General features: G+C 41.6%; 1 protein-coding gene and 1 long non-coding RNA gene across 11 annotated transcripts in view; one reads left to right on the top strand and one right to left on the bottom strand.

The window, feature by feature from the left end:
- Window positions 1–6,636, bottom strand: part of LOC145720580 (uncharacterized) — a 38,274-nt gene extending 31,638 nt beyond the window's left edge. For all 5 annotated transcript variants that reach the window (XR_014143653.1, XR_014143654.1, XR_014143656.1 and 2 more), the window contains exons 1-2: window positions 6,029–6,636; window positions 5,666–5,744 (exon numbers count right to left, since the gene is read on the bottom strand). This is a non-coding gene — a long non-coding RNA (uncharacterized LOC145720580). The remainder of the gene's footprint in view (window positions 1–5,665; window positions 5,745–6,028) is intronic.
- Window positions 6,637–6,870: 234 nt separating this feature from the next.
- CLASP1 (cytoplasmic linker associated protein 1) overlaps window positions 6,871–23,778 on the top strand; it is a 248,232-nt gene continuing 231,324 nt past the window's right edge. For 2 of the 6 annotated variants that reach the window (XM_081814613.1, XM_081814612.1), the window contains exon 1: window positions 6,871–6,995. The gene's annotated coding sequence lies outside the window, so the exon portion shown is untranslated. Of the gene's footprint in view, window positions 6,996–18,360; window positions 18,539–23,778 lie in introns of those variants that run through there. The other 4 variants (XM_081814614.1, XM_081814615.1, XM_081814616.1 and 1 more) reach the window with 3 other exon arrangements.

The raw sequence follows: 23,778 nt of genomic DNA, 5'->3' as shown, positions 1-23,778 counted from the left end.
ACCTCTGAAACAAATAATGCAATATATGTTAAGGAAAAAAAAAGATAGCAGGAGGGGAAGAATGAAGAGGGGGAAATCAGAGGGGGAGACGAACCATGAGAGACGATGGACTCTGAAAAACAAACTGAGGGTTCTAGAGAGAGGGGGGTGGGGGGATGGGTTAGCCTGGTGATGGGTATTAAAGAGGGCACGTTCTGCATGGAGCACTGGGTGTTATGCACAAACAATGAATCACGGAACACTACATCTAAAACTAATGATGTAATGTATGGTGATTAACATAACAATAAAAAATTAAAAAAAAACACAAGTGTTGGTGAGGATGTCTCCACTAGAACCCTCATATTCTGTTGGTGGGAATGTAAAATGGCATCTTCACAATGGAAAAGAATCTGGCCATTCCTGAAAAGGTTAAACATACAGTTATTATATGATCCAGCAATTCCAAACCTACACATATATTCAAGAAAACTGAAAACATATGTCCACATGAAGTCTTGTAATAGCTGTTCCTGGCAGCATTATTCACAATAGCCAAAAAGTAGTTTGGAACAACCTAATGTCCATCAACTGATGTGTGGATAAACAAAATGTGGTATATTTACATATAAATGCGTTTGACAATTAAAAAAATGAAGTACTGTCACATGCTACAATATAGATGAATCTTGAAAACATGCTAAGTGAAGGAAGCCAGTCATATCTTTGTAGGATTCTATTTATATGAAATGTCCAGGATAGGAAAATCCTTAGAGATAAAAAAGTAAATTAGTGGTTGCCTGGGGCTGGTGGGTTGGGGAAAAATGGGTAGTGAGTACTGATAGGTATAGGGTTTCTTTTTGGGCTGATGATGCTGTTTTATTATTATTTTTTTTAATTTTTATTTTTTTTAAAGATTTTATTCATTTATTTGACAGAGAGAGAGAGAGAACAAGTAGGCAGAGAGGCAGGCAGAGGGAGAGGGAGAAGCAGGCTTCCCGCTGAGCAGGGAGCCCAATGCAGGGCTCGATCCCAGGACCCCGAGATCATGACCTGAGCCGAAGGCAGCGGCTTAACCGACTGAGCCACCCAGGCGCTCCTGATGATGCTGTTTTAAAATGGACTGTAGGGGTGCCTGGGTGGCCCAGTCTGTTAAGCATCCGACTCTTGGTTTTGGCTCAGGTCCTGATCTCAGCGTTGTGAGATCGAGCCCTGTGTCCCACTCCCCACTCAGAGTGGAGTCAGCTTCAGATTCTCTCTCTCTCTCTCTCTCCCTCTGCCATTCCTACTGATGCTCTGTCTCTCTAAAATAATCTTAAAAAAAAAAAATGGGTTGTAGTGATGATTGTAGAGCTCTTTGAATGTACTAGACTGTTGAATTATGTACTTTAAATGGATGAATTGTATAGTATTTGAATTATATCTCAGTAAACCTGGTAGCAGAAAAAATGATGAAACAATTAGGGAAATCTGAAGATTTGGTAGACCATGATACTAGGTATTGTTAACTTTTTAGGTATGATGGTGGTATTGGAAGTTATTTTCATTTAAGGGAAAATCTTATCTTTTAGAAATACTAAAATATTTGTGGATGAAATAATTTAAAAAATTATTCTCTTGACCCTACCTATCCCTTGAAGTATCACTCCACTTTTCTTCCCCACCCCCTACCTCCCAGCCCAATTATCTATCCTCCCTCTTTCCAGTTCTGTTCCTACCACTCTCTTTTGAACCCATTCCAATCAGGCTTCCATCCTCACCCCTCCTCCAATGTTATGGCCAACAATTATAGCCCATTGGCAATTGACTTGGTCGTTCTTCCTGGTTTCCCTTTATTTCAGTGGCTGACCCTTCTGTCTCCTTTGTTGGTTTCATTACCATCTCAGTCCTTAAATGCTAGAGTGCTCCAGGGCTCAGTCTTTATTTATTCTTCAGGACTCAGTCTTCAGATAACTTTCTCAAATTTCTGTCTATACTTAATATCTAGATGATCTCATGGCTTTTAATACTATGTGCTTGTGTCTCCCAAATTTACATACCCAGCCTAGACCTTTCTTCTGAACTCCAGATTCAAATATCTAACTGCCTTGATATTTCCACGTGCTAATTTAATAGGCATTTCATTGTTTTGTTTTGTTTTTTTAAAGTAGGCTCCACACCCAGTGTGGAGCCCAACATGGGGCTTAAACTCACAGCCCTGGGATCCTGAGCTGAGCTCAAGAGTCAGACGCTTAACTGACTGAGCCACCAAGCACCCCTTAAAAGACATTTCAAACTTAACATCTCCAAAACTGAATTTCTTATTGCTTCCCATTCCCATCCTGCTCCTCCTGGTCTTTGCCACTTCAGTAGATGGCAACTCCATTCTTTAAACTGCTCAGTCAAAAAATATTGGGAGTCCCCTTAACTCCCCTTTTGCTTACACCCTGCATCAATTTATCAAATCCCATGTGCCATCCTGGCTGAATATATCCAAGACATCTCATCACTCCACTGCTTGCACTTTTCCCAAGCCACCACTATCTCACTTTCAGAATTGCAATAGCCTCCTAAACCCTCCCTCTTGCTCCCCAACAGTCTATTCTCAAAACAGAAGCTAAAGTGATTCTTTAAAGATAGAAGTCAAATCATTTTTTTTTTTTTTAAAGATTTTATTTATTTGACAGAGAGAGATACAGCGAGAAAGGGAACACAAGCAGGGGGAGTGGGAGAGGGAGAAGCAGGCTTCCCGCGGAGCAGGGAGCCCGATGAGGGGCTCGATCCCAGGACCCCGAGATCATGACCTGAGCCGAAGGCAGACGCTTAACGACTGAGCCACCCAGGCGCCCTAAGTCAAATCATTTTATTTCTCTGCTCAAAACCTTCCGATGGCTTCCCCTCTCAGTAAAAGCCAACATTCTTACAATGCCCTGTAAATCCCCACATAATTTGGCATCCTGTTACCTCTGACCTCATTTCCTACTTTCTGCCTGCCACACTCTGCTTCTGTCACTCTGGCCTCCTTTCTGTGCTTAGAATGTAGTATAGACATCCTCTTCCCTCAGAATGGTTTCTGCACTTGCCATTCTTTCTACCTGGAAGGTTCTTTTCCCAAGGACATTTCTTGCTCCTTCACCTCCTTCAGATGTGTACTTAACGTATGTTTCTCAGAGGGCCCCCGCCCCACCAGTCCTATTTAAAAAGAAACTTTTTTCCCTATCCTCAGCACTCCTTATTTCTCCCTCACTGCTTCATTTTTTCCCTGTAACATTTATCCTACCTGACACAGTTTATATTTCATTTACCATTTTATTTTCTATCTCCTATGAGAACATGGATTCCCCACCCCCCCAAGTGTTTGGCACATAGTTGGTACACAATATTTCTAAGCGTATGAATGCTACTTAAAAGGCACTTATATTCTCTGCTTCACTGTTTACTGGTGCTAGCTTCATAAGCATTTGGGCATGCATCCCTGAGGAAGATGAGACTGACTGAATAGAAACACTGTCCACTCACTCAAGACTATGATATCTATCTTTGTAAAGGAGACCAAAGCAGAGAGTGGAATTCTAGAGGTTCAGTTTTCAATTGCAGCCTTGGTACCAATAAGCCATGTGACATTGGGCAAAAAAATTTTCCTTTCTGGCCATTTATTTCCTCCCCTGCCAAATGGATCATTGCTTTGAATGATCCCATAAGGTTTTTGAGAATGTAAAATGAAAGATGAAATGTTGAGTAGGAAATGATGTGTTTTATTTTCTCTAGTACATACAAAAATATACTTACCTGGCCTTTTATTTTATTTTTTATTTTTAAGATTTTATTTATTTGACAGAGAGAGACACAGCAAGAGAGGGAACACAAGCAGGGGGAGTGGGAGAGGGAGAAGCAGGCTTCCCGCAGAGCAGGGAGCCCGATGTGGGGCTCGATCCCAGGACCCTGGGATCATGATCTGAGCTGAAGGCAGACTCTTAACGACTGAGCCACCCAGGCGCCCCTATTTTATTTTAAGATTTTATTTATTTGAGAGCAATGAACCAACTTGGAATCAAACCTCAGAGTTCTTTTAGGGACCTTAGACGGTGCAGTTTTGCTGTGTTAAGCCCTTATAATACTAGTAATTTGACTGTGAAAGTTCTCAATGTCAGCCTATTCTTTCTCCTGGGAAGACTCACTCTTTTTTTTTTTTTTTTTTAAGATTTTATTTATTTATTTGAACGAGAGAGAGAGAGCACAAGCAGGGGAGGCAGAGGGGCAGAAGCAGACACTCTGCTGAGCAGGGAGCCCAACACAGGGGCTTGATCCCAGCACCTTGGGATCATGACCTGAGCCAAAGGCAGACGCTTAACTGACTGAGCCACCCAGGTGTCCCCGAAGACTCACTCTTGACATCTGAATTGTTTTCTTTCAATATCCTTGTCCAAATCAGTGAGTAGTCAGTGCCCATGCATGTCCAGATCACATGGGAGTTTTGTTTCCTAATCATTTGTGTGTATGTGTGGTGAGTCTTCCCGCAGCCCATCAGTAACCCAGAACATTGATTTTCTCACTGGTAACTGTGGTGAATAACAATTGGCTCATGTTTATTTTGATGGATTCAGCGACATATCAATACTTTACATAAAACAGTAGTACAATGCCTGGGATATTTTAAAGCCTCCATAAATTCTCTGTAAAAATGGAGTATGTATTGAGCTTCTACTGCCAGGGTCACTTCCTAAAACAGTTCTTTTACCATATTACTATCCCCAGTCCAGAACCTGAAACAATTCGGCTTTCTCTACTTGGTTTCTGTCTTCCCCATCCTACTGAAAGCAGAGTCTCAGACATATCTGTACACCCATGTTCATAGCAGCATTATTCACCCTAGTCAAAAGGTGTAATTAACCCAAGTATCTATTCTGGTATACAAACACAATAGAATATAATTCAGCCTTAAAAAGGAAGGAAATTCTGACACATGCTACAACACTGAAGAACCTCCAGGACCTTATGCTGAATGATATAAGCCCGTCACAAAGAGACAAACACTGTTATGATTCTACTTGTATGAGATATCTGAGTTGTCAAATTCAGTGACGTAAGTAAAATGGTGGTTGCCAGGACTTGGGGAGTGGGGAATGAGGAGTTGTTTAATAGTTATAGAATTGCTGTTTTAGAAGATGAAAAGAGGGGACACCTGGGTGACTCAGTAGGTTAAACGTCTGCCTTCAGCTAGGGTCGTGGTCCCAGGGTCCTGGGATTGAGCCCCACATCGGGTTCCCTGCTCAGCCAGGAGCCTGCTTCTTCTGCTCCCCCTGCTTGTGCTGGATCTCTCTGACAAATTAATAAATAAAATCTTAAAAAAAAAAAAAAAAGATGGAAAAGAGTTCTGGAGATGGTTGCCCAGCAATGTAAATGTACTTAACTCTACTGACCTATGTAGTTAAGAGTGGTTAAAGTGGCAAATTTTGTGTTATGTGTATGTTACCATAAAGTTAAAAAACAAATTCCCCATCCTAGTTTTCAAACCTTACTTTCCACTCTTCCCCTGTATTCCACACCCCCCACCCCTTTTTCAAGTTACTGCTCTCTACATTGTACTCCCAGCAAAACACTTCCTTTTCAGCCTTTGCCCCAAGGAGTTTCTTCTCTGGAATGCCTTCATCATCACCCACCCATTTTCAAAAGGTTGTCTGTGCTTTCGCCCCGAAGACAGGTTTACCTTTTCTAGATCCAACCAGAAGTCACATCCTCCATGACATGCCTACACCTTCAAACTAGAGTCCTTGGCCTGTCCTGCACTGCAGAGAGGAGCAAACACATGGCTTTACTGTTTTACCTTCGTCTCTCCGACCGTAACATCTAAGTTCCTGAGTATCAGGGGCATTATCTCACTATTCTCCCGCACCCGTCTTCTAACACAAACACACTCACTCCACCACCACGGAGCTCGGCATTCAAGAGCTCCCAGTGAAAACTCAATGCGTTGGGCATCGAGATGGAGGGAAGTCAACTCACACTCCCGAAGAGTGATTTCGTCGACGCAGTGTATAATTTCACACAAAAGCTCTCAGTGTCAAATTACCTGCGAACATAGGGGTTTGACGCGGCAAAACTGCGGGTCCTTGGGGATCCTTAAAGGCAGCCCAATAATTTGCACAGCTTTCTACCCTCCGAAACACGTTCTCACGTGTCATCCGAAAGTAATGCGAGAGGGAAGACAGAAGCAGCGTTATTTGCGGAGGCGCTCAAGTAAGAAAGGGGTTGTGACTGGCCGTCTGAAGAGTCTCCGAGGCCTCAACGGGGCCGACTGCGCTCCAAGAAGAGCAAAGAACCGTTAAAAAGTTGTGCTTCCGGCTCAAGCGTCGGCGCCTAATTGAGAGAGAAGAGAGAACGAACGCAAGCCCGGGTACGGAAAGTCGCAGGGCACAATTTCCTTCATCCTAGTCGCCCAATGGTGGGGGCGGGACGCGCGTAACCCAGAAGTGAAAGTCCGTTTCCTTCAGGTATTAGACCCCAACCACAGGAAGTCCCGGCCGGACGACTTTTATCCAGGCTTTCCTAACTCCCCCTCAGCTCTATTCACTGCACTGCCTGCATTGTGGTGCTCTGTCGCCGCGGGCCCTTACATCCACCCTCGTGGCCTAGCCTGTGTTTTGCCGCAACTTCCCAGGGACCCCAACAGAACCCTGCCACCCTTCCCTTAAAGAACCTTTACCCTACGGGTCCCCATCGGGGTCAATTAACATTCTCGAAGGGGGCAAAAACTCCTGGGATTTGCAGGTCCCGTAGCCCAGAGCAGCCAGGCCGGCGCCTGCGCGGGGCGTTACCATAGAGAGCAGCCGCCTCTCTGGTCTCGGTTTGCCCTCTCTATGGTCGAGCCGGGTCCGTGGCGGTAAAAGGGAGACTGTACTGCGCAGGCGCTCTCGGCTTCTATATTTTTTTTTTTTTTTTTTTTTTAATCCCCGCACCAAGCGCTTAACCTCATTGGGGTGGAGGAGAAGGCGGCGGCTGTCTGGTCGGCAGCGGCAACAGTAGCGAATAATATGACTGTAAGTACCCGGTTAGGGCGAGGAGATTTAGATCCAGCCCTCCGAGGCCTTTGCCCCCTCCCCTGCGGTGGCGGGCGCTGGGTCTGGGTGGGGGCGATGTCCAGCGCTGTCATCGGCTCTTGGGTGCACTTTGGGGGGAGGGGGCGGCCCTTAGGTGGGAGCCGGGCGGGGAGCGGGATGGGAGGGTTGTTTATCCACCCGGTAGGTCGCTGATCCCAGGCTGCTTTGCAAAGGGAGGAGGGGGCGGCTGTGGGGTCAGCCGGGCTTTGTGTGCCCCTCTCTCTTTTCCTCTCCCAGACCGCACCCCGAGCCCCCTTCCTGACCCGAGTCTTCCCGGCCCAGTGGGAGAAGCCAGCGAACAGCCCAGTCGCGTTTGAAAAGAGCCCGGGATTGCGAGGGGAGGGGGCGAGGGAGAGAAACCCACAACAACTAGTCTTCGGCGAGTGATGGGTGTGGAGAAAGATCCAGAGGGAAGGGGTGCTGGGGAGGCGGGCGGCCGGAGCTCCCAGCCGGGCCAGACAAAAGCTGAGCGAGCGGCGCCGAGCCGAGCTGGGGGCCGGGCGGGATGCAGAGGGTCCCTTGGTCCCTGGGGCCCGCTGAGAGCTTCTTTCCAAAGCTGGGAAAGCGGACAAGTGCTGAGTTAAGCCTTGTGCAGCCTCCTCAACTTGCCTTTGTTGTTCTTTGGTATTGGCAGAACCGCTCTGACGAAGATGAGTGTGTGATCTTGCACGTTAGCCTGGTTGGGTACAATGGAGCTAATCGAATTTTGCTTTCCATTTTCCGAGCCGCTCGGATGAGTATGGGGTTTTCCAGAGTCTAACTTATTACATAATGTTATTAAAATAGTTGTGTTTATTTCTAAGATTAAAAAAAATTAGGTGGAGCCTTTTGAAGCATGTTTTGTTGCATCCGGATGAATTTATTTGTTGTGGTGTTCGTTCATTCAATACAGACCGTTCGTAGAACCCGTGAGTTCTTTAATCATGATACTTTAATTTGTAGATGTGGCAGTGAGAGCTTCGGATTCTGTACTCCTTTGGGAGGCAGTGATGCAGAAGAGTCAGAAGGGAGAAATAGTTGCATGCTGCCATGTGCCTTGCATCCTATTCTGGTGCCACAGTCCCGTATGAATTCTAGCTTTAGAGATTGTTGCTTTTATTACTATTATTATTTGTGATATTTACTGAGCTTTGGTATGAGGGATCCTGGACAGTGGGCTCCTTTTGCTCATAAAGGGAGTGAGAGAATAGTAACATTGATGCAGAGACCTTATAGATAAAAACAAAAAACCACAATGTCCCAGAGTTAGTGAATATTATTTATCTTCTCCATTTGCCAAGAAAGATTTAAATTTTCGTGAGCTGTTTGCTTATTCATTTTGGTAAAATCGTGTAACTGCACCTTTCTTAGCAATTGTTACTCAAATCTGTTTCTGCAATTCATAGTTTGTCAGCTAACATGCAGCAGCACTATTTCAGATTTTTTAAAGTTTCGTTTTTTGTTTTTTTTTTTATACTGAGTTTTCAGCCCTAACTTTATATTCCCCCAACTAAGGTTTACCAAAGTTAGAAATCCTTTGAAGTGACCGTTCGTGGTGGGGGTGTCAAATATTATATCTCCATGTTACAATCTAAGCTAAGTGGTAAATACAGAAAAGGCCTTTGCTAACCTGACACCTTAAATTACTGTTGGAATTGAAAACCTAGATCTCCTGGTATGTCAGGATTTGGGCCACACACTCAGCTTTATCTAAAAGAGGTAAGCATTTTTTGTACTAAAAGGAAGGAAAAAACTGAAGCTTGGTGTTTATGCTTCAATAACCACTGCGATAGAATCTCTTTAAGTGTAGTTCAGATGATGGGAACTTACTTTTTATAGAGCAAGATTTCAGATCCTTAAAATAGTTTGACAGGGACGCTGAGAAATGATTGGCCAAAGAACATTAAGTTTATTGTTCATATGTATTATGTTTTGTCCATTGGTTTTGGATTTAGTTTGTTTTTGCTTTAGTAGTTAATTCTGTTTTCTTGGGTAGCTCAGTTTCACAGTTTATAAGTTGAGTAAGAGATAGTTTCTTGGATCTGAGACCTAAATTTATTTTTGAGACTACATTTCTTAACAGTCTTCTATTTGTAAAATCATTTTTAGATTATAATACTTTTAATTTAGTATTATTGGTAAATATTATAACCACTTAAGTGATTATAATATTAGGCTTTAAGAGCTGAGTTATTAAAACTGCCAGTTTTGAAAACTGCAAGAAAAATGGAATCATATAAAAGTTTTCCTAGAAAATAAGAGAAGGATCTATTAGTCTTAAAAAAAAAAAAAAAGATGCAAAACTAAGCGAAGGACCAGTCGTTGATGATAGAGTTTTTGGTTTGTAAAATGTAATTTAAGAAAGTAAACGAACCTTTCTTTACCCAGGGCAAGCAGGGCAACCTCCATAACATGTGTGTGTTTGACTAAATGACCTCCAAAGGCCTTCTCCTTTTAAGCCCCAGAGTTTAGTGTTTATTTCTGGTGGATCTTCATCACCCCAGGGCTTGCCTGCCTCCTTTATGCTCAGACCAGTACTGCCATACTGCAGGCTTTTCTTCCCCAGATTCTTTTTTTTTTTAAAAGATTTTATTTATTCATTTGAGACACAGAGACACAGAGAGAGAGAGAGCATGAGCAGTGGGAGAGGCAGAGGGAGAGGGAGAAGCAGACTCCCGGCTGAGCCAGGAGCCCGATGTGGGGCTCGATCCCAGGACCCTGGGATCATGACCTGAGCTGAAGGCAGACGCTTAACCATCTGAGCCACCCAGGCGCCCCTCTTCCCCAGATTCTTATGGCAGCCCCAACCCACCTCCCCACGTGGATCCCTAAAGATATGGCTCAAATGACGGCCTTTCTTTCATAATGCCTGTGTTGACTTCCCTCTTGTTTCCTGCCTGGAAATCTCCTCATTCCTTGCTGATTCCTGTTGTATCCATTACCTTCCTCCCTGGAAGATTGACGCCTGTGCTTTTATTCTTCTCCAGATCCTTGAGGGCTCTGGGGGTTTGTATGACACGATGGTATCCTCTGTACTTACTACCAGGACTTGTGTAACTAGGAGCTTGTGTAACTAGTCACGGTAGATGTGTGAGATGTGAAAGAATGAACAAATGTATCATAACTGAGAATAGAAGACTTTGAACTTTGGAAGAGCTCTTAGAGGCTCCATAGACCACTTTCCTACCTTTTGTCTACTCTGTTCTGATCATCAGCCTCACACTGCAGATGTGCTTCTCTGTTACTGGACAGGTCTTGGTTGCTAGAAAGCTAGTTTAGACTGTATCAAAATCTGCCACTCCCCTGTTACCTGTTCTTGGTTATACTCCTTGAAGCAACATGAGTTAAGTCTGTTTCTTCTCCACATAATAGCTTTCATTTCCTAGGACAGTCATCAAGCCTTCTGTAGATTTATTGATGAATTAATTTATTAAACTCTTTCTTTAGTTAGATACCAGTACCATGAGGGTACTGTTGAAAAGACTGTATGTTCCCCACACTTCCAGGGCTCAGTCTAATAGAGGGCCAGAATGTTACAAAGTGAGGCCAGTTATGCTGGAAGTATGTAAACAGGCTAGATCCTTTGTCCCCTCATGGTTTTTTTTTTTTTATTTTTAAAAAGATTTTATTTTATTTTTTAAAAAAGATTTATTTATTTATTTTAGAGAGAGAGCCTGCAAAAGTGCGCAAGCTTGGACTTGCAGGGGGGAGGGGCAGAGGGAGAGAGACTCTCAAGCCAATTCCGTGCTGAGTGCAAAGTCTGTGGGGCTCCATCTCACGACCCTGAGATCAAGACCTGAGCTGAAACCAAGAGTTAGATGCTTAACCGATTCTGCCACCTAGTCGCCCCAAGATTTTATTTTTTTAAAGTAATTCCTACACCCAACATGGGGCTCAAACTTATAACCCCTAGGTCAAAAGTCCCATGCTCTACCAACTGAGCCAGCCAGGTGCTCCCTCCCCTCATGGTTTAATCAGATTTCCCCATGCTGCTTTCTTTAGGCAAATGCAATGTCTGAAATGAAACAGAATTTGCTGTGACCTGACCAGAGTATACAGCTGTTGTCTTAGGTTAAGAAACTGTATCAAGAGTTTTCAAACTTTGTTGTACATTCTGGCTCTGCCACTTACTAGCCCTGTGACTTTGGGCCATGGGCCTGTTAAATCATCTCTTCCTATTTAATAATTTCATCTATAAAACAAGGGCGAGGGGAGGGCAGTGTTAACAGTAGTACCTACTTACAGGGTTGTAAGGATTAAATGAGATAATATTCGTCAAGTGCTGAGAGTGGTGACTGACATATAGTAAGTGGGTATACATGGTATTCCTACTATGTATTTGTGATAGGAGTTAATATTAATAACAACATAGTGTAAGAAGCAATAATCAAGTCACAGAATCACTTGAGTTTGTTAAAATACAAATGGTCTGACCTTATTTATTCCTGTCCACTCAGAGATTTTGGTCAATTAAGTCTGTGAGACCTGGACAGCCTCAGTTTTAGCAATCCTCAGGTGGTTCTTGAAAAAAACCCCAAAACCCTAAAGTTTGAGAACCCTGCACTCTGTTAATTTTGTTAGTGATTGCATTTGCTTTTACAAATTAAAAAAATTACCAAGTAATAGATGAATAGATTCTCCTGAAAGATTGAAACATTGCAGGGGCACCTGGGTGGCTCAGTGGGGAGCCTGCTTCTACCCTCTCCTGCTGCCATTTCCCCCAGCTTGTGCTCCTCTGTCAAATAAATAAGATCTAAAAAAAAAAAAAAAAAGATTGAAACAATGCAGATAAAGGGAAGGGCTTGGCCCCAGATCTCAGGCCCCCCTGGGAGGCATATCCATCCACTTATCACTTTGAAATGTATCCTTCTAAACAACTGTTCCCCTTTTTGGTAGCTACACATAGATGAGTGTCTTCTTAATAATAAATAATAGCCAGATTTAAGGGAAAAAACCCTCGATTTTGAAAGCACTTTTACATTTGTAATCTTCTTTGCTCCCTTCAGACTCCTGTGAGGTAGATAGGGAAGATAACATCATTATCCTATCAATTTACAAATGAGAAACTAAGACTTGCAAGTTAAATCCCAGTCTGAGGTAGAGCCCGGAGGAGAGCCGGGCCTTCTATTTCTCAACTTAAATGTTCTTTTCCTGTCAGCTGGCTCTTAGCTTCATAATTTTGTTGGATTATTGAAGTTATGGTTCAGGAAATCTTATGATCTTTTTGCCTTGTGAATAGCTGCCAAACCAGATTTCCTCCTATCTTTTAGTGTGTTTCTACTTGCTTTTAAAAAAGTGTAAATTCAAAGTTTCATAGTTAACGCGTATCTGGGAAGATTGATCTTTTTTTTTTTTTTTTAAAGATTTTATTTATTTATTTGAGAGAGAGAGAATGAGAGACAGAGAGCATGAGAGGGAGGAGGGTCAGAGGGAGAAGCAGACTCCCTGCCGAGCAGGGAGCCCGATGCGGGACTCGATCCTGGGACTCCAGGATCATGACCTGAGCCGAAGGCAGTCGCTTAACCAATTGAGCCACTCAGGCGCCCAAGATTGATCTTTTTGTGAAAAAAATCCAAAACTGGCCTTGGGACTGTTACCATGGTACATTTGGGTGAGTTTACGTTTGTTCAGGATAGCTGAATCCACTTTCCACCTGTCTCTGTAAGTGTTTCCAGTTAACTTTCCAAGCAGAATCAGTTAAATTTATTTATAGTCTTATTATAATAACAAAGCAATAACAGAAACTTGAGAGACCAGAGAGGGAAAAGCCACATCAAACCATCCTAACACAAGCTATTATTTCTTAATGTATCACCTTTGAAGCTGCCCATATGTTTGTACTTTTCAGTAAGTAATATTAGGTCTTGCATGTTTTGTGACTATTTTCCATGTAATGACAGACTACGTATCATTGAAGTTTTTTAATAGCTTTGTCATATTTGAGATGATATGGCAAATTTTGGGAAACTGGGATCCTTGACATGTAAGTATCTTTTTTTTTTTAAGTTTACTTATTTATTTAAGTAATCTCTACACCCAACGTGGGCGTCGAACTCATGACCCCAAGATCAAGAGTCTCATGCTCTTCTGACAGCCAGCCAGGTGCCACTTTTTTTTTAAATTATGTATACTACAACACGGTGACTATCTTTTTGCATATAGTTTGCTTCTTTTGTGTTGTTGCTTTAGGATAAATTCAAAGAAGTGAGTATTGGGTGATTTTTGATACACATTGTCTGATTGCTGACCAAAAAGTTGTACCAGTTAATAATTTTCCCAGCACCCTAAGAATGTTATCAGTTCCATAAAAATATTACCAACTTCTGGGAATATATTTTTTGTTACTGTGAGAGATGTGGAATGGCACATTATTTTTATTTTTCATTTATTTTAAAAAAGAATAAGCAGTAATGATGAACTTTTATATGAACCAGCTGTATGCAATTTGTATTGGGCATTACACGCGGGTGATCTTGCTTCCTTAGTTTTCACTCTTGCCCCGCATTGCTAAAGCAATTGCATTTCCAGGTAGATGTGGAGGAAATGCTCCCTTTGCTTTGTTGGACAGAATAGTCCTATTTGTCAACATCAGAATGTAATCTTATTACATTTTCATCTCCTACCTCCAAGAGCTTTTTGTGCTCAAGGACCCTGCTTGAAATATTTAGTAATCAGAATGTCTGGTGGTGCGGGTGAGGCATCTGCTTTTTAAACAGCTTTCCCGAGTGATTCTGAAGCCACAGTTTGAGAGCTGCCTCTGGACTACCTTCTAGCTCATTTTCTGCTTAGTTTCTTCCCATAGTGTGTCTTTCCTGTGGGTAGAGGCCGACTTTGTTATGAACGGTTGCTCAGACATGCTAACAGAGGCCTGTTGTACAGAGCGAATGAATTGTGTAGCAGTGCCCTTCCTGATGTAGAGTAGCCGGGTTCATTCTAGGAACAATTAGCCAGTCTTTCTAACAGTAGTTGAACTGCATAAAAACAGCTCCTTCTCTGAAGTCTTCTCGTGGTTGCTGGTGACTGTTTTATTTCAGTTCTGAGAGTCATAGAGCTCTCCAGACTCAAACCATATCCTGCTCAGCCTTTGGTTGGCCCAAGGGTGGTCGGTAGACCCAGTGTCACAATGGCAACAGTCACCATGGATTGAACACCCAACTTTTTATAGGTGTGCTTTTGCCAGCTCTTAGAGCAACATTTATTTATTTTTTTTTTAAAAGATTTTATTTATTTGACAGAGACACAGCGAGAGAGGGAACACAAGCAGGGGGGAGTGGGAGAGGGAGAAGCAGGCTTCCTGCTGAGCGGAGAGCCCGACGTGGGGCTCGATCCCAGGACGCTGGGATCATGACCTGAGCTGAAGGCAGACGCTTAACGACTGAGCCACCCAGGCGCCCCTTAGAGCAACATTTAAAGGCAGATGCCATTTTCATTTTACAATGAGAGGAAGCTGAGGTTTTGGAAAGTTGAATTATTTGTCCACAGTCATACAGCTGCAGAGTTTGGCTCTCAGATTCTTCAGCTTCCTTTCCATTTAATTCTGTTTTTCCAGAATTCTGTTATTCCTCGTTCGTGAAAGGTCAGTGGGCTGTCTTGGGAGAAAGTCTGCTCCCAGCATCTGGTGGCATCTAGAGATGCCTCCTTACTAGTCAAGAAGGTTGTAGAGCTCTAAGTTTCCCAGGAGGGTTTCCGTGAAGGTTAGATCAGGTGACTTACAGTTTTTTAGATTTGAGTCCCTGATTTGAAATCTACCCTTGGAAATCCAGGTCACTGAAGACATGATATAAACCTTTTTTTTCTTTTTAATTTATTTTTTATTGTGGTTAAAATATATATAACATAAAATAGGCCATTTTAACCATTTTTTAGGAATACCAGTCAGGGCATTACTTACATTCACACTATTGTGCAACCATCATCAGAGTCAGCTTCCAAATCTTTTCCATCACTCCAAACAGAAACACTAACCATTAAGCCTTAAGTCTCCTTCCTCCCTCTCCCTCAGTCCCTGGTAATTTATAATCTATTTTCAGTCACTACAAATTGCCTATTCTAGATATTTCATGTAAGTGTAATCATATAATATCTGTCCTTCTATGATTTATTCATTTAGCATAATGTGTTCAAGATTCATTCATGTTGTAGGATTATCAGAATGTTATTCTTTTTTAATTGGTGAGTAATATTTCATTGTATGTATATACTACATTTTCTTTATCCTCTCATTTGTTGATAGAACTTGGGGTTGTTTCCACTTTTTGACTATTGTGAATAATGCTGCAGTGTATATTGGTTTACAAATTTCCGTTTGAGTCTCTGTTCTCAATTCTTTTGGGTATATACCTAGCACTAGAATTAACTGGGTTGTGTGGTAATTCTTTGTTTAGCTTTTTGTGGACTCATTGAACTTTCCCAGGGTGGCTGTACCATTTGCCCCCCAGTGGCAGTGTGTACAATGGTTTCAGTTTCTCCATATCTTTGCAAACACTTGCTGTTTTCAGTTATTTTATTTTTAAAGTTATAGCCATTCTAATATTTTGAAACAGGATCTCACTGTGGTTTTGATTTGTTTTTCCATGATGATTAAGGTGTTACCTTTTTTGGGTAAATATCTATTCAAGTCCTTTGCTCAATATTAGATTGCATTGCTTGTCTTTTTGTTGTCGAGTTAGTTTTAGGGGTTCTTATATATTCTGGATATTAAACTCTTACCAGATATGTGATGTGCAAGTATTTTCTCCCATTCATTCTGTAGGTTGTCTTTACATTTTCTTGATCATGTTCTTTGATGCACAAAAGTTGTTAATTTTGATGAAGTCCAATTAATCTGTTTCTTTTTTTTTTTTAAGATTTTACTTATTTGACAGAGAGAGACACAGCGAGGGAGGGAACACAAGCAGGGGGAGTGGGAGAGGGAGAAGCAGGCTTCTGGTGGAGCAGGGAGCCCGATGTGGGGCTCGATCCCAGGACCCCGGGATCATGGCCTGAGCCAAAGGCAGACACTTAATGACTGAGCCACCGAGGCTCCCCAATCTGTTTGTTACTTCTGCTGCTTATGCTTTTGGTGTCATAGCTAAGAATCCATTACCAATCTGAGGTCATGAAGACTTACTCCTATGTTTTCTTCTTATGTTTTATAGTTTTAGCTCTTACATTTAGATTGTTGATTCATTTGAGTTAATTTTTTTTTACATGGTGTGAGGTAGGGATCCAACTTCCTTGTTTGCATGTGGATATACAGTTGTCCCAGCACCATTTGTTGAAGACTGATATAAATGTTTTAATTACTTATTTTCTGTGTCACTCACTGGCATTTATATATATATATATTTAAAGATTTTATTTATTTATTTGACAGAGAGAGAGACAGCGAGAGAGGGAATACAAGCAGGGGGAGTGGGAGAGGGAGAAGCAGTCTCCCTGCTGAGCAGGGAGCCCGATGCGGGGCTCGATCCCAGGAGCCTGGGATCACGACCTGACCTGAAGGCAGACGCTTAACGACTGAGCCACCCAGGCGCCCCTGGCATTTGTATTTTGCTTTAGGTATTTGATTTCACTGCCTACCCTCCTTTATCCTTACCCCTTCTCCCCCCACCCCCATTTTCTTTCTTTGAACAGAATACATGGATATTTTGTGTATGTTATAGCTTCGCTGCTTGACATATGGGAGACACTTAATAAATGTGAGTTCCCTTTCTTCCTTTTAACTTTGTATAGTTACTTTTAAGTGGTTTGTGTTTCAAAACAGATTGTGAGGACCTTCAGGGTCGGGTATATATTATATTTCTTTGTTTCCCCGTTTCCAGACCTCTCTTGTCTCCCCCCACCCCCATCACTCTAGTGCCCAGTGTAGTACCATGCAAATGATGTCCTTACCTTTTATTCATTGAATTATAAAGTTGAATATAGATCTTTGTGGTTACGTTTAGATAATTGCAGAAAATTCTTAAAAAATCAATAATCAGTATTTTGTGAAGTTCTTCATGATTTTAAATGCAGCCTAACTGAAGTTTACCCAAGTATCTTATATCACATACAAAAAAATTCCAAAGGCATTTGAAAGACCTAGATGCTATATCAATCCTCACATTTGGGAAAATAACTTAAAACTACATGCATTTAAACCATGTATCCTGTTTCAAGGGAAGAAAACAGGGTGGGCGGGTGGTAAGGATGAAGGAGGGTAGGGAGGGTTCGTTTTATGGATGACTGGAAAATTTTTAACTTGTTATTTAAGATTATGATAAGTTTTATATTGGGAATTTTACTCATTTTAGGGTTTTTTTTTTTTTTTTTTTAAGATTTGATTAATTTATTTGACACAGAGAGACACAGCGAGAGAGGGAACACAAGCAGGGGGAGTGGGAGAGGAAGAAGCAGGCTTCCCGCCTAGCAGGGAGCCCGATGTGGGGCTCAATCCCAGGACCCTGGGGATCATGACTTGAGCCGAAGGCACATGCTTAACGACTGAGCCACCCAGGTGCCCCTTAGGGGTGATTTTTATATATTTAGTTTTATAGTTTTAGCTTTTATATTTAGATTGTTGATCCATTTTGATTTGCATTTTTGACAAATGCTGTTAGTTAAAAAATTATTTGAAGTTTGTGCAACAGTGTATATTACTCTTCTAACAAAAATATTAAATATCATTAAAAAATTCTTTTGCCTAGGGGCGCCTGGGTGGCTCAGTTGGTTAAGCGACTGCCTTCGGCTCAGGTCATGATCCTGGAGTCCCGGGATCGAGTCCCGCATCGGGCTCCCTGCTCAGCAGGGAGTCTGCTTCTCCCTCTGGCCCTCCTCCCTCTCATGCTCTCTCTCTCAAATAAATAAAATCTTAAAAAAAAAAAAAAATTCTTTTGCCTAGAAATTCTAAAAGTTAACTAGGGAAGAGGTATCTGAATTTTCTTTCTGGGTCTGTATTATCAGATTTCCCCCCATCACACTCTTTAGTGTTCAGTAGGGTCTAATATTACTTGTCTTGAGTGATCAGACCTCCCTCAGGAGTCCATTTTGTAATCTACCATCCAGATGTCAGTGAAAGGAAGGCCCAGTTTGAAGATTGGCCTTTGGTGTTTTGTTTTCCACTAGGTTTTGACTCTTAAATAGGTATTTCTTAGTATGTTGTTAAATAAACACTTTCATCATATGAGATACTGATTATTCTTCCCCTGTTTATTGTAGCAGTTCCTTATTATTAATAGTGAAAACAAAAAAAAGGAATTATTTTATTCTTTTATTTTCTAGTTTCAGGCAACATAACAACATCAGCGAGGTCAGAGCAAATCCAGTATTTGACATGCTTTCAGGATAATTGTCAGCCAACGAAGAGATTCAAGAGCTTGAACTCCCTTAGTCGGAATAACGGTTTATTCCCGGGAGAGTAGGAAGAAACGATGCGGACTGTTTTCTTTCACTACCTCTGGCCCTATTTACAGAGAAGTTGGCCTGGTATGAATCTGAATCTACAGCCATATATCTGTATACATAAAGATGGACCCAACTTCTCTGTAAATACAGCCAGAGGTACTATATAGCTGTATCTATACACACAAAATTTGATTCAGGAAGTGTCTTTGTCATTTAATATATCACCCTTCAGACATGGGATCCCATGCTGGGGGCGGGGGGTAGGTCTTTAAAAAGAAATGCTCTCAGTGTCCCATTGCCCTCTGTGCAGCTGATTTGGGCTTATAGGTATGGTATTTTAGCCTGATCCTGATTGGGTTTATCTATTAGTAGAGAATGGCATGCCAAGGAGATTTCCTATGGCCTGTGACTGCATTTTTAAAGTGAACATGATGGGAAAAGCTTTCCATTCTCTCATGCCTTTTAGAACTTGGAGGAGGTTTCTGAAATTGCCAAAGGAACGTTCATTTGGACTAAGTAACAATACTTAAACTACTAAAGACTACCCTGTATTTTCCTTCCTTCCTTCCTTCCCTGCTTCCTTCCTTCCTTCCCTCCTTCCCTCCTTCCCTCCTTCCTTCCTTTTGCTTTATGTATCTTGAAAATCATTCTATGTGAGTACGTTGAAGATTTCCTCATTGGGGTGCCTGGGTGGCTCAGTCCGTTAAGTGTCTGCCTTTGGTTCAGGTCATGCATGATCCCAGAGTCCTGGGATGGAGTCCTGCATCGGGCTCCCTGCTCAGTAGGGAGTCTGATTCTCCCTGTGCCCCTCCCCCCTGCACGCTCTCTCTCTCTCTCTCTCTCTGTCTCACTCACTCAGTCTCTCTGTCAAATAAATAAATCATTTTTTTTTAAGATTTTATTTATTTGACAGAGAGAGTGAGTACAGGCGGTACAGAGAGTGGAAGGGAGAGGGAGAAGCAGGCTCCTGCTGAGCAAGGAGCCCGATGTGGGGCTGGATCCCAGGACTCTGGTATCATGATCTGCCAAAGGCAGATGTTTACCCGACAGCCACCCAGGTGCCCCATAAATAAAAATCTTAAAAAAAAAAAAAGACTTCTTCGTTGTGGGATTTTCTTGTTTGTTTTGTTTTTGAGTAGGCTCCATTTCCAGTGTTCAGCCCAATGTGGGGCTTGAACTCATGACCCTGAGATCTAGACCTGAGCTGAGATCAAGAGTCAGATGCTTAAGTGACTGAGCCACACAGGCGCCCCTTCTCATTGTTTTTTTTTTAAATGAAGAGTATGGCTGAAAAGTATGCCATTGTATGGCATACCATAATTTACCTGGCCCTCTGTTGAGGAACATTTAGTTTTTTCTAGTCTTTTGCTTTTATAAATAATGCTAGTAAGAATAATCCTATAATAATTTATTTTGCAAATGTATGAATAAATTCCCATAAGTTGACATTTTGGGTTGAAAGTTATGTACCTTTAAAATTTTGAGAGATATTGCCAAATCATCCATCTTAAAGGTTGTTTTTTTCTTTTAAGATTTTATTTATTTGAAAGAGAGAAAGAGAAAGTAGTAGGGAGAGGAGCAGAGGGAAAGGGACAAGGAGACTGTGCTGAGTGCGGAGCCCGACGCGGGGCTGGATCCCATGACCCTAACACCACAACCTGAGCTGAAATCAAGAGTCGGAGGCTTAACTGACTGAGCCACCCAGGCGCCCGCATCTTAAAGGTTTTAACAAAACCCAGCCTGCAGTATGAGAATCCTGTAGTTAATACATTTAAAAATATAATTTTGTAAAAGTATATGACTGTTTCATCATATGTCATTTTTCAGTTAACATGTGGCTATGCTTCAGTGATAAAAAGAACCAATCAAGCACTTGTCTTCATCTCATTACTTGTTTGTTTTTTGTTTTTGATTTTGCAAAGATTCCATGGCTGGATAGGAGATTTAGAAATAAGCTTTGCTTCCTTATATGTTACCAAGGCTGCCTTCTAGAGAGGAGTACCAGAGATGGACAATTTGCTGAATAACTGGCTCTTTTTATAGTTTCCAATTTTTTTGAAGCTCTACGCAGGGCTTGAACTTATGACCCCGAGATCAAGAGTCACTTGCTCTACCCACTGAGTCAGCCAGGCCACCCTATAGTTTTTAATTCTTGCAGTAAGTGATGATGCCTATGGTTTCATGATTGCAATTAAATTTGACTTTACAAACAACTTTCTGGCATTTATTGTCTATAATACGGTTTATACTTTTTTAATGTTTTAAAATTTATATTCCTTTGACTAGATAATATGTACATGGTCAAAAAACTTAAAAGGTACACAAGGCTAGAGAGTGAAATGTCAGTCTTCCTCTACCTTTTCATTTAAAGGTTGTTGATAGATGTTTCCAAATTGCCCTAGATAGTTATGAATTTTATTCTTATCTGCGTATTAAATCATGTTCTCAGCTGATGTTTTTGTTTAAATGGAGGATTAGAGTGAGGGTTACATCTTTTGATATTTTAAAGAAGCTGTGTTAGTGATGGGTAGGAATAGTTGTGTTGGAAAAATACAGAGGCAGTGACAACTCAGTTTGGAAACTGAGCATCTGTGGGTATGATTCAGTATATACTAACATGGTTAAGGCACAGATATTTTTTTGTTTTTCTTGTGGAATTTTTTTCTTAAATCCATAAAATATGAACGGAAAAATGTCATTTTAGTAATAGCAGTGTTCTGTTATAATTGATCTGAGAAATAGAATTTTCCCTAACTTTATGTGTAAGCTTAGTAGAGACTTAAAGTCTGTATGCTTGAAATACGGTTTCAGTGGGGCGGGTAGGAAGCCGGATGTAAAGCTTTTCAGTAGTCTTTGTCATTGCTTGGCTGATTTTCCAAATTATCTTTCTCTGCTACTTCACTTTATTGCATTAGAAAGATTTGAGGCCAAACCTAATACCATCTGATTTGTCAGTGAATAAATGAATCTCTAAAGCCCTCTGATCAGTTCTTTATCTTCAGCAAGCACAGGACTCCTTATTATTGAAGGCTCTGTGACTATGTGGGATTTCCCAGTTGATCAAATTCTGTGTCTTCAGTATGAATCTTGCTGGAGCCAGGAATGGAAGCAAGGGATTGGCAGGGTGAGAGTAAGCAAAGCATGTGTTTTCATGCTAGCGCACAAGTAAGACAGAGTTCTGCCCAATGGTGCCCTTGTATTTGTTTCATTGGTGCAGTGTTTCCTTTTTCCCGGTTTATTAGGGAGTCATCAGAAAAGTAGTCTTGGGCGCCTGGGTGGCTCAGTTGGTTAAGCGACTGCCTTCGGCTCAGGTCATGATCCTGGAGTCCCGGGATCGAGTCCCGCATTGGGCTCCCTGCTCAGCAGGGAGTCTGCTTCTCCCTCTGACCCTCCCCCCTCTCATGTGCTCTCTCATTCTCTCTCTCTCAAATAAATAAATAAAATCTTTAAAAAAAAAAAAAAAAGAAAAGTAGTCTTACAGGAAAGCACCTTGATATACTGTGTTAGAAAAGATTGCTCACTCGTCTTCTTCCCCAGTGAACCTGGAGCTTGTTGAAGGCAGTGCTGGCTGGCACAATAGGTATTTAGTGGACTTAGGAACCGAGTACGAAGAGCCTGTCCACATCACGTGTATCTTTTCACTTTTCTTCTTCTTTACGTTTTGGAATAATTATAGATTCACAAGCAGTTGCAAAAATGGTACAGAATTTCTGTTTATCCTTTACCTAGTGTCCCCCAATGGTTATGCATTCCCCTTTTTTCTTTCTCTCTTTTTCCTTTTTCTGATCATGGCTTTGGCTTGCCATCAGTATCTATGGGAAATACTAAACCCTCTGAACTAAAGATTGCTGATTACTCTCCTCAAGTTACTTGTGGGGATGCATATCGTTCTTCCTCTTCATTTGTTCTTGATGAAGCACTTGCTTAGTATGTGGTGCTGTGCCAGGTTCTAGTGGCTTCTCTCAATTCAGGCTCTCTTATTTTGGTAACATTAAGTATGGTGGATATATCCTTCCTTTGTGGATCTTTTTCATAAATTATATATACATGTCTACAGTACTCAGAGACCTGTGTGTGTTGGTGAGGAGTACCTGTGACTTGGTGGAAATAGTCCCGGATTTGGAGTTAGACGCTCAGGTTCAAATCCTGATTCTCTTTCATACTTGCTGGGTAACGTGGGAGTTACTTTGCTTCTGAATCTGTTAACTTTTCTGTAAAATAGTATGAGGGTAATAGTCATATAGAGAGGTTTTATGGGTTGATAAAAGTAGCATTTGTAGAATTACTTAGTGAATTGGAAAGTATTGTTTCAAATGTGAAGTTGCCTTGCTTATTCTAAATTGCTGAAATGAAAGCTGAATTTTAAACTACTTCTTAATAGCTTGACTTTGTGCAGTAACAGGAAAAACTCTTCCTGCTTCTGTCCCCCAAGTCTTTTTATGCCTTCTGTCTTCACATTGACTAACCAGTACTTAATAGGGTTTTTTTCTTTTTTCAACTGGGTGTAACCCAGCTCCCTTGAGAAATTTGGGATGGCCATGTCAGCTGTCATGCTATCAAATGACATATCAAATGCTTGCCTCTCTTCTTATTCACCTAAGTCTGGGGATTTCATGTTTCAGAAACCTCTTAAAAAATATCTCATGCAAGTATCTTTTTGGCTTACCTTTTTTGCAGGTTTTGCTCTTAGAAACCAACTGTTTTTTTTTTTTTTAAGATTTTATTTATTTGACAGAGATACAGTGAGAGAGGGAACACAAGCAGGGGGAGTGGTAGAGGGAGAAGCAGGCTTTCCTCTGAGCAGAGAGCCCAATGCGGGGCTCAGTCCCAGGACCCTGGGATCATGACCTGAGCTAAAGGGAGACGCTTAACGACTGAACCACCCAGATGCCCCAGAAACCAACTCTTAATATGGTACCAGAACTGAGATTTTTTTTTTTTAAGGGTAGACCTGATTTTTTTTTTTAAGATTTTATTTATTTATTTGAGAGAGACAATGAGAGAGAGAGAGCATGAGAGGGGAGAGGGTCAGAGGGAGAAGCGGGCTCCCTGCTCAGCAGGGAGCCCGACGTGGGGCTCGATCCCGGGACTCCAGGATCATGACGTGAGCCGAAGGCAGCCACCCAACCAACTGAGCCACACAGGCGCCCCAAGACCTGATTTTTTAAATATGTAAATATGGGATATGTAAGCAGTATAAAAAGTAGGGGATACCATGAAAAATGTAAGATTTAGGTAATGGAAACTTTTTTTCTTAAACGTGGTCTAGGTACAGACAGATTCTTAAATTATTAAGGGACAGACATATATAGAACCATGCACCAAGTAGCAATAGAATACACGTGGTTCTCAAGTGCATGTGGAACATTCTCCAGGATAG

Source organism: Leptonychotes weddellii, chromosome 3 (assembly GCF_054177405.1).
Source record: "Leptonychotes weddellii isolate Sample4059 chromosome 3, ASM5417740v2, whole genome shotgun sequence".
Lineage (NCBI taxonomy): Eukaryota > Metazoa > Chordata > Mammalia > Carnivora > Phocidae > Leptonychotes > Leptonychotes weddellii.
This window is presented reverse-complemented; position numbering and strand designations above follow the sequence as displayed.